This window comes from Cryptomeria japonica, chromosome 10 (assembly GCF_030272615.1).
Source record: "Cryptomeria japonica chromosome 10, Sugi_1.0, whole genome shotgun sequence".
Lineage (NCBI taxonomy): Eukaryota > Viridiplantae > Streptophyta > Pinopsida > Cupressales > Cupressaceae > Cryptomeria > Cryptomeria japonica.
Window position 1 is genome coordinate 748,475,852 of NC_081414.1, and position 16,148 is coordinate 748,491,999.

Sequence of the window (16,148 nt, forward strand, 5' to 3'; positions counted from 1 at the left end):
CTCTCTTCCAACTCAATGGTCTATATATAGTGTTGTCATCTACCCTCTTTCCTACTTTCGGGCTATCTCTCTTAGTGGTGGATTGATTCTAAATGACACCACTCAAGGTTTTATTGCATCATAACAGTCCTAATCGTATTTGAACACCTATGTGTTCACCATGCAAATTATTTATTATCTATTTTCTGACACCAAACCTCTAAAGTTGTTAAGTCCATAATTATATATTATCCACGAGGCTTTTAACTCCAAGACTAAGTCGACTTTACTAAAAATAACTTCCTAAAAACATCTAAGTTAAATAACTTAATTACATCTATTACTCAATGATTTTTCATTTATCTCTTCTAAATGATTAATAATACCTTTCAATAAACAATAATATAAGCAAGATCATATTAATAATCATAACCTATAACCAAAACTTCCATAAATAATAACCCAAAACTAAGAGAAATTCTGACATCTTTGTGAGCTTGACTGATTTGCAAGACTTCGATGATCTTACACCAAATAGCACTGTGCCTCACTTGCCAATCTCAACCCAATCTATCCTCTAACTTGCTATCATCCAACTTGCTATCCTCTCTTCGATACTTTAAAAGTATCTTCTCTATTCTTCTCTCCTATTCTATTCTTCTCTTCACAAATCTATCGTCCTTCCTTGCTTGCCAAATGAATGTGTGTTCTTTTCCTTTCTCCCACCTCTATTTATCCTAATATTTCTTATGATTTCTCCCTATTTAAAGGCTCGGTAAGTATTATTGACTAGGAGTCTATTACCTAAGTTTATGTTTAACTTCTTACTTCTCCATGTCTACAAGAGATAGAGTCTTTAGATGCATATCATGTCGACAAAGATTGAATCTATGGTTGACAGATCTGCTTACCTATGCTCCACGTCCTCACCACTTCTTGACTAAGCTAGTGTTCAAATTAATAGCATGAGCATGATAACCTGTAGATCCATCTACCTCGCGAGGTTAAATACCTTCAAAGCCACGTCTCCAAGTCTATCGACCATCAACCTATTGTTCATTGCAGTTGTGGAGTGCTAGATCGAAACCAGTTCCTCTTTCATTTCACCGAGGGTCGTGGAGGAATATACCAAGTCAACAACTGACTTTTGCATGCAAATGTTTAGTTACATGGATTAATCATCATCATTCCCACATTTCATATAAACTGCTCTTAATTCTTTCAAACTCTTGTTAGTCTGAGTTTATGTCTAGCCGACACCACCACGCCTCTCCATGCATACTGTGATCCATAGGGCATTCCCTCCCTTGCGATATGGCATGAGTTCGGTGACATGGAACAGTTGACTTCTTCTATACTATGCATTTATCCTACTATCTCGATGTTTGCAACATAGTTTACGTGTCTTGCAACTTGGTCGGTGTGGGTATGCCAAGTCGACTAGATAACTTATCTCGACCATCGGCTTTCTTAACAGTTGATAACTAAAAACCCGCCACCTTTTATATACAATATGTGACTATCTATAATTACATATGTATATTCTTGTATATGGTTGATTCATACAAGTATATGGTCAATTCATACAAGTATATGATCGATCCATATACATATATAATACGTATATATATTTAATCTCAAATGATTATGTAGATATAAACAAAATTCATGAAGTAATCATATTTCACGATAATTGTGTATATATATTATATATATATATATGATCGATTTCATAGTTATCTAACTACCAAATATATTTAACTTGCATCAATATAACAAAGTGATTAATTAAAAATCAATCATTCTATTTATATATGGTACGTTATATTGTAAACTCTAATTTATTCAACTTCCAAATAATCCTATTAAAATAATCAACATAATTGAACATGACTCTAGGGTCAACTACTATCTCCTCCACTTCCATCAGAAAATATAAGGCACACTCAGACCTATGAAGCCAGGTGGAGACAATACCTCGTACCTACCCGATACTTGTACCTGCAATATCTTGCATCACCGAACCACACATACATATATACAATATAGAAAACATGACATACACACTAATGAAGGAGAATCACGACGTTCCCTGTCTCGCCGAAATGAGTGAAGGAAAATCATCCCCTTGCATCCAATACACTCGCAGACACACAACATATAATTCCACACTGCATAGATAAAGTAAAGTGTCAGTACATAGCAATAATCCATAAAATGCCATAAATCACAAGTACTGAAATACTGCAAATAAATTATGCATCTCATATCCATATAATGCATGAAATAATGTCATATAACTCTGAATAACAAATCATGGTAATGTATCCATTGAAAACAACCAATAAAATATGAGTCCAATGAATTCAAACGAGTAGGGGTACTACATTCTCCCCCCAAAAACTAGGCTTACCCTTGGAAGCCTAAAATAAGTAAGAATACAACTCTCTTATCTTTGCTACATCCTAAATGTGCAACTGATGATATCCAGATTTCAGGTCAATCTTAAAAAACACCTTGGCTCCCTTTACCTAATCGAAAAGATCATCTATACGAGGCAATGGATATCATTTCCGAATGGTTACCTTATTCAGCTATCGTTAATCAATGCATAACCAAAGAGAACCATTCTTCTTCTTAATGAAGATTATAGGCGCACCCCAAGGAGAAACACTAGGATGAATGAATCCCTTGGCCAATAATTCCTCTAGTTGCAACTTCAACTCACTCAACTCCTAAGTAGTCATCCGCTATGGAGCTCTCAAAATAGGTTCTGCACCATGAACCAAATCAATGTGAAAGTCTATGTCTCGCTTCGGAGGCATACCAGGAATATCTAATGGAAACACATCATCATACTCTCGAAGAATAGGGTGACTATCAAGAGTGATTTCTTGACTCTCTGACTCATCCACATCCTCAAGAGTAACTACAAAAAGCTAACACCCTCTACGCATGCACTGCTTAAGTTGCATAGAGGAGATCATACGTAAAGATATTGGTCTTTGAACTCCAACAATCTCCACTTCCTTACCAAGGTCATCTAAACACTCCAATGTCTTCTTGCGACAGTCTACACGAGCATTGTGAAAAGATATCCAATCCATTACCAACACAATTCCATAAGCACCCAAAGGAATGACTCGAAGGTCAACTGAAGTAACTATGGTTCCTAGGTCCAACTCACAACTGGGAACATAGGCATCTACAAAAACATGGACACCTGTAGCCAATACTACTGGCCACCTCCCCTAGTTTTCTTAGCCATGACCTAGCACTAGAAAGAGAAAATGGTTCAAATCTATGACAAGGATAAACAAGGGAAACACAAACATTAAGACCTAAGCAAAAAGGTCAAGTTGAATAGGCACACTACAAACACACAGTACCCAATGTTGAAACTTGGCTCTGATACCAAATGTAATGCCCTGCCAGAAACCCTAAACTAAAACATCACAATCTATGCAACTAAGGGTGAAATAAGTTTTTTTTAAAGAGCAAGTGCTTTAATTATGTCACTTGTACGTTTAATAACACAGCATAAGTCTAACACTTGATTCCCTAAGGGTTACCAATGAAGATTAATTTGCAAATTATGTTAACACCACAGTTAATCCAATTGTTCATCTAAATAGGAAAATCAAATGCTTAAGACACAAACTACACATACATCCATATTCCACAATGAAAGAATCAAAGTACTCCAATGCATTCATTTCTCATAGATCATAGATACAAAAGATTAAGGCAATTGAAATGACAAACATTCCAATGATTCCCTTTTGCAATATCCATAAATACATGGTTACCACAAATACCACGGATTACAAAGTTACAACATCAAGGTTACATAAAAGTTTGATACAATGAACACAAGGTTTTCAACTAAACAATGATCATGAACAAGAGTTGGTACATGAACCACAAACCAAGAACACCAGCGAAGCTCTTCCTTGCCTGAAGATACATTCCAGAACATCTAATGGGAAGTGGCACTACCACCGACCATGTGATCCCTAAATGGAACCACCCCACCATGCTAGGAGATAGTAGAAAACCCTCAAGCAAGAAAAGTAAGACAAGTATGAAAGGACTACAAGACTCCACAAACATCCATGTGACTCAACTCACAAACACTAGTGACTCTAAGGAGAGAGTGTCATCACATAGCTTAAGATGGATACCATGGTACAACCTCCTAGGTCCCAGCTCTCCATCCTGACCCTACCAATCATTTCATGAAGACAAGGTGGTAAGTCTTCCATTCTAGGCCTTCTCATAACATTATGAGCCCCGTACAAGCACTACACCTATGCACGAGGCACATTATCTTAATTAATATTTATTCTAACCACCCCCTAATCAATTATTAGGTTATCACTTTTTATCTGACTTCCGACGGGTTATCCTGTCATCCACTTCAGGCACGGCCCCTGCTCGAAAGCCACTCTCTCATAGGACACCATAGGAAAGGTTTCTCTACGAGAACTCTATGGTGAAACAGACAGCTATACCTAATCTTGACAAACCACAGGTGAAGGATACACGATCACTAACCAAAGATTGACCATTTGGACAAAAGACACAATGGCTCATATCAATAAGGTTATACATCAACACCTGACCAAGGAAATATAATAACATAGGACACAATGACAACTCAACCAGAATTGCAACAGAATTTAAACTTGACTGAAAACACCATTTACACAAGATCCTAATACAGGCAATCTTTTCTTAAAACAACAAAATGCATAAATAGCTTTCAAATTAAGACTTCTAGAAAATAAGAATTACAACTATATTAATACACTATTTAATAACTCATAAACCTAATGTTTCATCTTTTTTGTAGTTCAATTTCAAAGTTTCTCTCTCTATCCTCTGACTCTGTTTCTAAAGGATTGGGTGATCTAATTTTCTAAGAGTTTCACTAAGTTTAATCTACCAACTTTCATGAAATATATCATTAATGCATCTATACTTGCATGATCGTAATAAATTGATTGATATTGTGACTCTAACTATTTCATAAATATAAATCTAGATCATTCTTAATCTCTTAAATCCTTTCAACAAAACATACTAGATTTGAGCCTACCTCAAGAAACACGATCCATGGCTATTATGATCCTTGATAACTTCAAACTCTTTGCAATATGTCTGGGTTCCAATACTTTCCACCTCAGCACTCTTCTATCTCACGAGATCTCTATTCTGAGTCCTTACCCTTTTTATATTTTGAGAATTTCTCTAATAATAATAAAGTAAATAACACTCATTCAAGAGCGTAACCCCTAAGTTTGACACTAAATCGGAGATGATCATCATTGATCTTTTACGACTTGATCATAAACACATCAAAATCTCCACTATTTCATTCTCCCTAATCTCTTGTCACTCTTCTATATTCTTGCTCTCCTCTATCTTGCTCTCTTTTTCTTTATTTCTCTCTGCTCCAACTTGCTATTTGCTCTCTTCCTCTATATCTTTTCCTACCTTGTCTTCTTCATTCCATTCTCTAATCCTTCATTACATCTCACCTCCCCCTTCTCTTCCAACTCAATGGTCTATATATAGTGTTTTCATCTACCCTCTTTCCTACTTTCGGGCTATCTCTCTTAGTGGTGGATTGATTCTTAATGACACCACTCAAGGTTTTATTGCATCATAACAGTCCTAATCATATTTGAACACCTATGTTTTCACCATGCAAATTATTTATTATCTATTTTTTGACACCAAACCTCTAAAGTTATTAAGTCCATAATTATAGATTATCCATGAGGCTTTTAACTCCAAGACTATGTCAACTTTACTAAAAATAACTTCCTAAAAACATGTAAGTTAAATAACTTAATTACATCTATTACTCAATGATTTTTTATGTATCTCTTCCAAATGATTAATAATACCTTTCAATAAACAATAATATAAGCAAGATCATATTAATAATCATAACCTATAACCAAAACATCCATAAATAATAACCCAAAAGTAAGAGAAATTCTGACCTCTTTGTAAGCTTGACTGATTTGCAAGACTTCGACGCTCTTCTGCCAAATAGCACTATGCCTCACTTGCCAATCTCAACCCAATCTATCCTCTAACCTGCTATCATCCAACTTGCTATCCTCTCTTCTATACTTTAAAAGTATCTTCTCTATTCTTCTCTCTTATTCTATTCTTCTATTCACGAATCTATCGTCCTTCCTTCCTTGCCAAATGAATGTGTGTTCTTTTCCTTTCTCCCACCTCTATTTATCCTAATATTTCTTATGATTTCTCCCTATTCAAAGGCTCGGTAAGTGTTATTGACTAGGAGTCTATTACCTAAGTCTATGTTTAACTTCTTCTTATTTCTCCACGTCTACAAGAGATAGAGTCTTTAGATGCATATCCTATCGACAAAGCTTGAATCTATGGTTGACAAATCTGCTTACCTATGCTCCACGTCCTCACCACTTCTTGACTAAGCTAGTGTTCAAATTAATAGCATGAGCATGATAACCTGTAGATCCATCTACCTCACGGGGTTAAATACCTTCAAAGCAATGTCTCCTAGTCTATCGACCATCGACCTATCGTTCATTGTAGTTGTGGAGTGCTAGATCGATTAGTTAAACCGGTTCCTCGATCATTTCACTTAGGGTCATGGGGGAATATACCAATTCAACAACCGACTTCTGCATGCAAACATTCAGTTACGTGGATTAATCATCATGGTGCCCATGTTGCATATAAACTATGTTGTTCACGAAAAGTGATAACCCAAGTACACCTGGAATTGATCTATGAAGTAGCCAATTTAATCTATGAAGAACCTCAGGGCTTGGACAACATGACAAGGATCTAAATCCTTCTACTCTTTAGGCTCTTGAAAACCTAGGTGGGTATACCTTTGATGCTTAAAATTCAACCTATTACACACCTATGACAGCATAAACATAAACAGATAGATCTCACCAAGGCTCAATAACAAGTGGGTTACTGCAGATGGGCTAGATCTACACATAAAACTCAGCTATGCTTGAGCATGAGATAGATGAAACATTTCAAAACATAACATAAAATAAAGATATTCTAATTGGATTTTGATTGGTTTGAGAATCCCCTTAATTGCAGGATCAGTGCCTTATCCAAGGGCAACATAGTCACAAATCAAACTATAGATGAAAACTTATACTAAGATCCATCTTAATTCTTAAGTATTCCTGCATTTAATGCCTTGCATAAATGCATTACTCAGCTCATCCACAAAAAATATTAGATCCAGAAACATAAACCCCATTTTATTAATGTTTGCTCACAGAGTTTAAAATCTTCCTTGAAGATTACCTACAAACCAACATTACACTCACAAACACAATTGCTCATGACCAACTTGATCCTCCTTAAGAATCTGATTTGAATAAAATGAGATTACATTTTAGAGACAATTCTGTGTGAATTTGTGCATGCCTAACATACACAAGAACCTGCAACTAAGAACTCCTATAGCAAAGAATTGAACTCCATTAATGAAAGATAAGCCCTGCCCTGTACAATCTTGAAGGAAACTCAGAATTGGAAACCATGAAAATATGGAGCCATCCTCCAAATTTTTGGAACCCTTACAAATGAGAAGAATTGAGAATAAGAAGAGGAGGGAAAGATCAGATCTGCAACTGAAATTGCCAAGTGTCTCATTTGTCCCTAATTGCAAGAATATCTTCTTCATTCCCATGGAAATTGCTCTCAAAATATCCCAAACTAGTTAAAATTAACTACATGATTGGATTATTTGTTTCGAGAGCTTTCCAATGACATATAATACTTGCCATTTTGACCAAAAACGGACCCCTGGGCGAATTAATCCACTTTATGTGCATCATTTAAATTTTTGAATTTTTAATATAGTTTGCACTATGTATTTAAACTGATTTTAATTTTGATTTTTGGTTTCCTTTTTGGCATGACGCCCTTCCACGTGGCGACCTCTGATTGGTCGATGGGATCCACTGGGTACCACCTGGCATGACACCTCATCTTTTGCCACTTATCGGCCATGTCACCGCCACTGGGTTGCTTGCTTGTACGCCACATCATCGCCATGTCATCGCCACTGGACAGGACCCACGAGCTATCTTTCCACCTGGACCCGCCACCTAGCTTTCGCCATTTCGCAATGGCTAATGGGCGAGCAACTTCGGGCTCCAAAATCACGCGAGCCATTGGATCATCTCCAAGATGCACAATCTTTACCTCGATTTTCGTGCACATGGTTTTCGCTATTTCGCAAAGGGTATTTGGTGTGCATCTTCCCTTTGCGAATCCACATGCACCGTCGATCTTTTTGGAACATGCTCACTGGTTAAGCTGTCTATTTCCTACAAAACTCACCTACCTGCCTTGGGATCTGTGCCTGCATGGGGTCCACCTGTCACCACCCAGTCAGCCTCCTCGATCACCTTGGGAAGCATGCCCATGTGCGTGGGGTCCACTTGGGCACCCAACAAGCACCGTCCGTCAAAAGCCCTTAAGGCTTTGACACTATGGGAATGTGGAGCCTTATATTTAAATACCATAATTTTCCCCTCCAGAGCCAATGTGGGATATATGGATTTGCCTTGTAATGCATTTTTTGGAGGATTTTCCTGAGTTTTAATAGCGCTAATGGTGTTCGCTAGAGTTTATAATGCCTTTTGCTTTGGTTTTAACATTGCTTCTCCTCCACCACGCACAGGGATTGACATTGGTGTTTGCATTTTCTTGGAGACTTCATACAAATTTCACACATGCCCACTCTCCTCCACCATCCACACAAGCCTGATAATTCATTATTTGGAAGTTGCTTTGCTACTCTGCTTAACCACATGAGAGGGGGGGAAGACATTTTCTTGAATTCTTGCATTTACTTCAAAGTTTCTGAAGCATCTTTAACATTGGGAAGCTGCTGGCAATGAATTCGATTGAGTTTTTCCAAGGTTTCTATTTGCATTCACTTGACTTCAAAGTTTCTCTATACCTTTCACTCCTCCTTCAACATTTTGCTTAGAGAGGAATGCTGGCAAAGTCACATGGAGCTAAATTGGTGCTTGCTGATTTCTTTAATCACTTCCCACACTCCATTTCATTCCACACATGAGGTAGAGATTTCACATGGTTGCTGAAGCTTCAAACAGTCTTCTTGCTGCAACACGTGGGGAGCTTCACACCATTTGTATTTGTTGAAGACTTCAGCGCTGCCCCCTACTCACCATGCTACTGCTGCACATTGCCTCTTGCTATGGCTATTGCTCAAACTTCAATGTCTCTGCTCAGCCACAACCACGTGAAAGAGGAAATTAGCTAAGGCATCCGTGAATCTGCATTTGCTTTGAGAGTTTTTCACTTGAATCTCCCCCATTTTGGTGAAGAGGGAGCTGGCACATGCCAGCTACATTAGCTGAAACTTATTTAATCCTCTTTTAAAAACCATGAACAACAAGGAGATTAGTTTACTTGCTAAATATGTCAATGGCATTTGCTGAAAGGTTTACAAAGAGTGCCATTCCATTCATTACACCACACTCCAAATACATTTACATTTTTTAAATCTCTTCTCTGTCGCTGAAGGAGGATTTGACATTAAAATCGCCAATCTGAAATTGCCTGGACGTCTACAATCTTTTCAACTCTCATGAGATGTCTCATAATCACAATCCGCATTTAGATAATCTGAAAATCCTTTATTAAACAAAGTTGCCAATAAAATAATACAACACAGGCATGAGCCAGGTCGGGCCCCAAAGTGGGTCCGACTAAAAAAAGTTTCGTTTTCATGCAACTGACCTCTAGAATATCTCAGGAACATTAAACTTACCTCTAGAATCAATTAGCACCATTTTCGGATTGTAAAATTGAATTTTACAACTTTCAGGCACTTACGCCACATTTTCGCATTTAATCGCGATGACATATTTTTCGAGCCGGTCAAAACACCTTTCTGGACCTCGCCATTTGACAGGCATGTACTCTGATATACAAGGATGAACTTTGCCAAGAAATTTTTCGAGATGAATCCCGAGCAAAGAGATATTAATTGGCGAAAATGACCAACTGACTTTGTCAACACTGCGGACCTGACGAAGTCAATGTTTTGGCAACACATGATGCCTTTCTTAAAAATATCAAACGACCTCCATAGACCCTCAAATTTGAAACATAGGTACTTTGAAGTACATATTAAATCTTTCGATTCTCAGTTCGACCAGAAGTCTGACTAGATGCAAATGGCGCGCTCATGAAAATGGCTACTTTAACTAATGCGGCAACAAAAGTACGGATAACTGAAAACAATGACTCAATGAACCCTTTTGAAAACCGATCAAACAGATTGGCGGAGGCTTGAAACTTGAAACATAGATTTTTATTCATACCAAAAATAGCCCGGAACAAACATTATGTCACAACACTTACTGAGGCAACTTTTACACTTATGCGAAATAGGGCTCCGATTAGCAGCTGAAACAAGGACTAGTCAAACCATACAAATTGCAAACATATTGAGCTTTGAAAACTTAGCAAATGAATTCATGAAGACTTGAAATTTTGCACGGAGGCACACTTTTATTCATATAATTCAATCCATTTTTAATTTCTTCATATCGATCAATAGGGCAAAAGATATAAACACCCAAAGTAGGCTACTTAGTAAAATTTGAATTTGTGCCTAGAATGCACTTTCAACTCACCCCTTGAAATGGGTACCTCATAAACCTATCCAAATTGAATTTTGAAAGTTGCACATCACTGCATAGTCCAAATGAAAGGTGTGTAACAAGTTTCCCAAGCCTTACCCCTTGAAAATCAATTGGCTCTATTTTGCCCTCTCTCTAACTAGGCCATTCAAATTGACTCATTTGGAAATGCAGAGCAAAAATTTGAATTGGGCCTCAAAACTTGACTCAATTTTAATGAGTCCGAACAAACTACTCTTAATTCTTTCGAACTCTTGTTAGTCTGAGTATATGTCTAGCCGACACCACCTCGCCTCTCCATGCATACCGTGATCCATAGGGCATTCCCTCCCTTGCGATATGGCATGAGTTCGGTGATGTGGAACAGTCGACTTCTTCTATACTACACATTTATCCTACCATCTCGGTGTTTGCAACGTACTTTACGTGTCTTGCAACTTGGTCGGTGTGGGTATGCCAAGTCGACTAGATAACTCATCTCAACCATCGGCTTTCTTAACAGTTGATAATAAAAAACCCGCCACCTTTTATATACAATATGTGACTATCTATAATTACATATGTATATTCTTGCATATGGTTGATTCATACAAGTATATGGTCGATTCATACAAGTACATGATTGATCCATATACATATATAATATGTATATATATAATCTCAAATGATTACGTAGATATAAACAAAATTCATGAAGTAATCATATTTCACGATAATTTTATATATATATATATATATATATATATATATATATATATATATATATATACAATCGATTTCACAGTTATCTAACTACCAAATATATTTAACTTGCATCAATATAACAAAGTGATTAATTAAAAATCAATCATTCTATATATATATGGTACGTTATATTGTAAACTCTAATTTATTCAACTTCCAAATAATCCTATTAAAATAATCAACATAATTGAACATGACTCCTAATTACCTACACGTGTATATATATATATATATATATATATATATATATATATATATATATATATATATATATATATATATATATATATATATATATATATATATATATATATATATATATTATGTATGTATGTATGTATGTCCGAGTCTGAATCTACATATAAAATACGTATAACTATAGTATAATTTGAAAACCAAACATCGAACATAGTTTCAATAATTCACCTACTTCTACACGAAGGACTTAAATCCTAGCATCACTATTTAATTCACATTATCAACAATTTTTCACCCTTCATAGACAAATAAACACAACATGCAATAATTAAAATCACTAAACACACAAACTAAGCAAACATCAAGCAATTTCTCATAAAAGGTCAAACAACAAAATACGAAGGTCAAACAAACTAATAGGATGACCAACTGACGACACTCACATGAGTGTAACTGAGTAAAACAGGGTCAACTACTATCTCCTCCACTTACATCGGAAAATATAAGGCACACTCAAACCTGTGAAGCCAGGTGGAGACGATACCTCATACCTACCTGGTACTTGTACCTGCAATATCCTGCATCACCGAACCACACATACATATATACAATCTAGAAAACACAGCATACACACCGATGAAGGAGAATTGCGACGTTCCCTGTCTCACCGAAATGAGTGAAGGAAAATCGTCCCCTTGCATCCAATACACTCGTAGACACACAACATATGATTCCACATTGCATAGATAAAGTAAAGTGTCAGTACATAGCAATAATCCATAAAATGTCATATATCACAAGCCTTGAAATACAGCAAATAAATTATGCATCTCATATCCATATAAAGCAAGAAATAATGTCATATAAGTCTGAATAACAAATCATGGTAATGTATCCACTGAAAACAACCAATAAAATATGAGTCCAATGAGTTCAAACGAGTAGGGGTACTACATTGAGCACTCAATCTCCATTTTCAATCTCCTGCTCCTCCTCAATCTTGAACAATTATTCTCTAAATCACGAACTTTGAATCTTTGTGTCACTTACAGGTTACCAGTGCAATATCTAAGAGCCATCATACCATGAAGAGGAGAAGAGCAATGGAAGCAATATGCAATCTTGGGATAGGGAGTTTTGCTTTGATTTGACTTATAATTCCTATTTCTTGATATTGCATCTTTTCATTGTCTAGTTTGTTAGATTTGTTGATTAGATAGGGATTCGTGATTTCCCTTGTTTCTAATTGATTATTTTTTTATTTTAAGATGAATTCTAGCATGTGTTACACATATTATACATATCCCCATTTATATAATGAACAATAAAGACTTCTTTACAGTATTATATATTCATTATAGCTGATAATGCTTACCAAAAAAAAAAAGATAAGAATTTATATGTTGAACTGTTTCAAAATAGATATGGTTGCAAATTTCTTTGATATATTATGTATAACAGATTGCTATATGAATTTTTGTGCTATACTCTTGGATCCAATACTCATGATTTTGGATTTTAGATAGCATGCCTCACTAGATTACTTTTGACTATAGGTGTAGATTCATTGTGGTTTATGCTAAAATAATTCAAATAAATTTACATAGTTTATGGGTAACTTCACTTAAGAAACTCAGGTCTCATCTCAATTATGTTCAATTACATTCTCAATTTGAATATTTGGTCAAGTTTGAGGTAGGAACTCAAATTCCTCCTCTTTTTTTTAATTGAATTGATTTTAGTTTGTTGCAAATGAATTAAAGTATTCTTCCAATTTAAATCTCTCCATTTGGATGATTATATGATTTGTATGAACCAAATTTGGAAATTATAAGTATATATGAGGTTATGTTGTTCAATTCTATTTGGGATGTTGAAATGACAAATCGAGGGAGTATTGTATTGTTGAGTTGATTAGAATCAAAAGTCTAATCTTGCATTTTCATTTTATACACTTTGAAGTTTCAGGGTTTTTCAGGTCCATTAGTTAAGGGTGTTTGTCTTGGTCCCATAGACTATTTAGTCTTGTGGACATCATTAAAATCTTTTATTCATTCATTCAGCAATGGTAATTGGCCTCATGATTGGTTTTTGGTCCAAACTTGGGAATTATTGAAAAGTGGTATTTGATGATTTTGAGATGATATTCTATTATGGAATCATGATAACATATATGTGAATTTTGATAAGGGATCAATTGGGATCCATTCTCTTGGTGTTGTGACCAATTGAGTATGTCTTGCTTATGTATGAAAATGGCATTTTGCAATTGAGACAATTTGTTGTATTTGATATGTCTTGCATTTAGATATGGCATGAGCTTAGTCCTAGAGTGAGACTAGGGAGTGGCTCCCACTCATGTCCCTCGTCTGAAAGTGGTATGCTTGGCATTCATGTTTGGGGAGTTTTGTAATCATGTGATAACATAACAATAGACTTGGGTTTAAAAAAACAAGAAAATTGGTTCCTTGAGCACGCCTTGAGGGCTATCACAACACCAAGGGTGTTTTGGGAAGGCATGCTCACACATAGAGCGTTGGGCCCTGTGCGAAGAGGCATTCCCACTCACACAAGGATTATGTGACCACTGTTCTCATTCACATGAGAGAATGCTTGGTTCCATATGGTCCATCCCCATGTAGCACATACGATGAAAGGCATGCCTGCACATGGAGCATTGGGACTTGTGCAAAGAGACATACTCGCTCATGTAGCATAGGGATTTTGTGATTGTCATTCTCATCTGTATGAGAGAATACTTGGTTCCATATGGTGCATCCCTATGGGCACATACAATGAAAGGCAAGCCCGCACATGGAGCATTGGGACTTGTGCAAAGAGACATACGATGACACTTCCTCCACTACACTCTAGAATCTAATACCTTGTGTAGTTTTAAAGTAGTGACCCTATGTGGATTCATGACTTGGTATCATCCTTCTCTATTGATGTTGCACTATATTGTTCCATTACTTGTGTCATGTATGCATCGTGTATGGCATGTGTGAGCCTATCATCCCCCTTGTATACTTTGATTGACTATTTGGAACTATCTCCACAAGCACGATGGGGTGGACCGAAGGGTTCCATGTGGTCAGGTGGCATTGAAAACCACTATTGGGGACCGATGGACTCAATTCGTGATCACCTCAGAGAGCACTTTCACCTCCCTCAACACATGTTCTTTCTCTTTCATCTATTCTTGCAAGTTGCAATTCAAATGTATATTGAAATAAGCATTGTAATCATTGATGATATGTATATTAAACACTCCAAGTGGAGATTGATGTAATTGAACATAATTGATATGGTTTATGCTAACTTCACTTAAGTATATTATGGGCCCATAACCCATAGGTCCCAAGATAAATTTCATAACTCAAAAATAAGATATCTAAATGAGTTGAAAAATTTTAGGAGTAAACATGTGGGCATGTTGAACTATATAGGGGGAGAGATGACCTTTAAAATTTTATTTTTATATACCAAAATTTAAATTTAGATACCCTAGTTACTTAAACAAAAGAAAGGTTGGAACTATTATATATCAAGTGTTTTGTGGGTGGTCATAATTCATTTATGTTCTCTTTTAAGATGCTAGTAACATTATTTTTAGTACTATCTTTACCTATTGTACTTTTCAATTGGACTCAATCAACCCAATAACCTTGTACATGTGATTTATTTTATTAAAGAGGATATTCATGTAGTCCAGAATGCATGATTATTGTCTTTGAATATATGTTGAATATATAATAACGAGTGACTACTTAGTATGAGATATATATACACTATCTTTACCTATTGTGCTTTTCTATTGGACTCGATCAACCCAATAACCTTGTACATGTGATTTATTTTATTAAAGAGGATATTCATGTAGTCTGGAATGCATGATTATCATCTTTGAATATATAATAATGAATGACTACTTAGTATGAGATATATACATGTCATTCAATAGGTATATGTCATGTATTGACATAGGATGACACTTTATATGAGATTATCAATTTGGGATATACTTATAAGAAATATCTGTATATATAGTAGAAAATTCATTTCATGTATATATATAGTATATAAGTTTTGGTAGCTCCCAAGAACAACTAACTTAGATAAGGTAGATAAATTCATTTCATCTCCTTGATTGGCTTTAAAGGCTCTTGTATTTGGGTTAGCTAATTCCCTATCAGCACTATTTTTAATAGGTTTACCAATACTTAGTGGTTCATACAATCCTCTTAGGAGTTGGACCATTTCAACCATGGTGCCCCTGATCATATTAGCTTGAAAATAGTGTACCTCATGTTAGATTCAAACCTATGCCCCGTATTGGTAGCTATATCATTCGTTGTACATATCAATGAGGTGTCCTTTACGTCTAGATAATAATAATAAAAAATTAAAAAAATAAATTTTCGTCAGAATTACGACGGAGACTAAGCTTTCCACCAACGATGGAATCATCGGACCAATAGCATTCTTGTCGATGCAAAGTTTCTG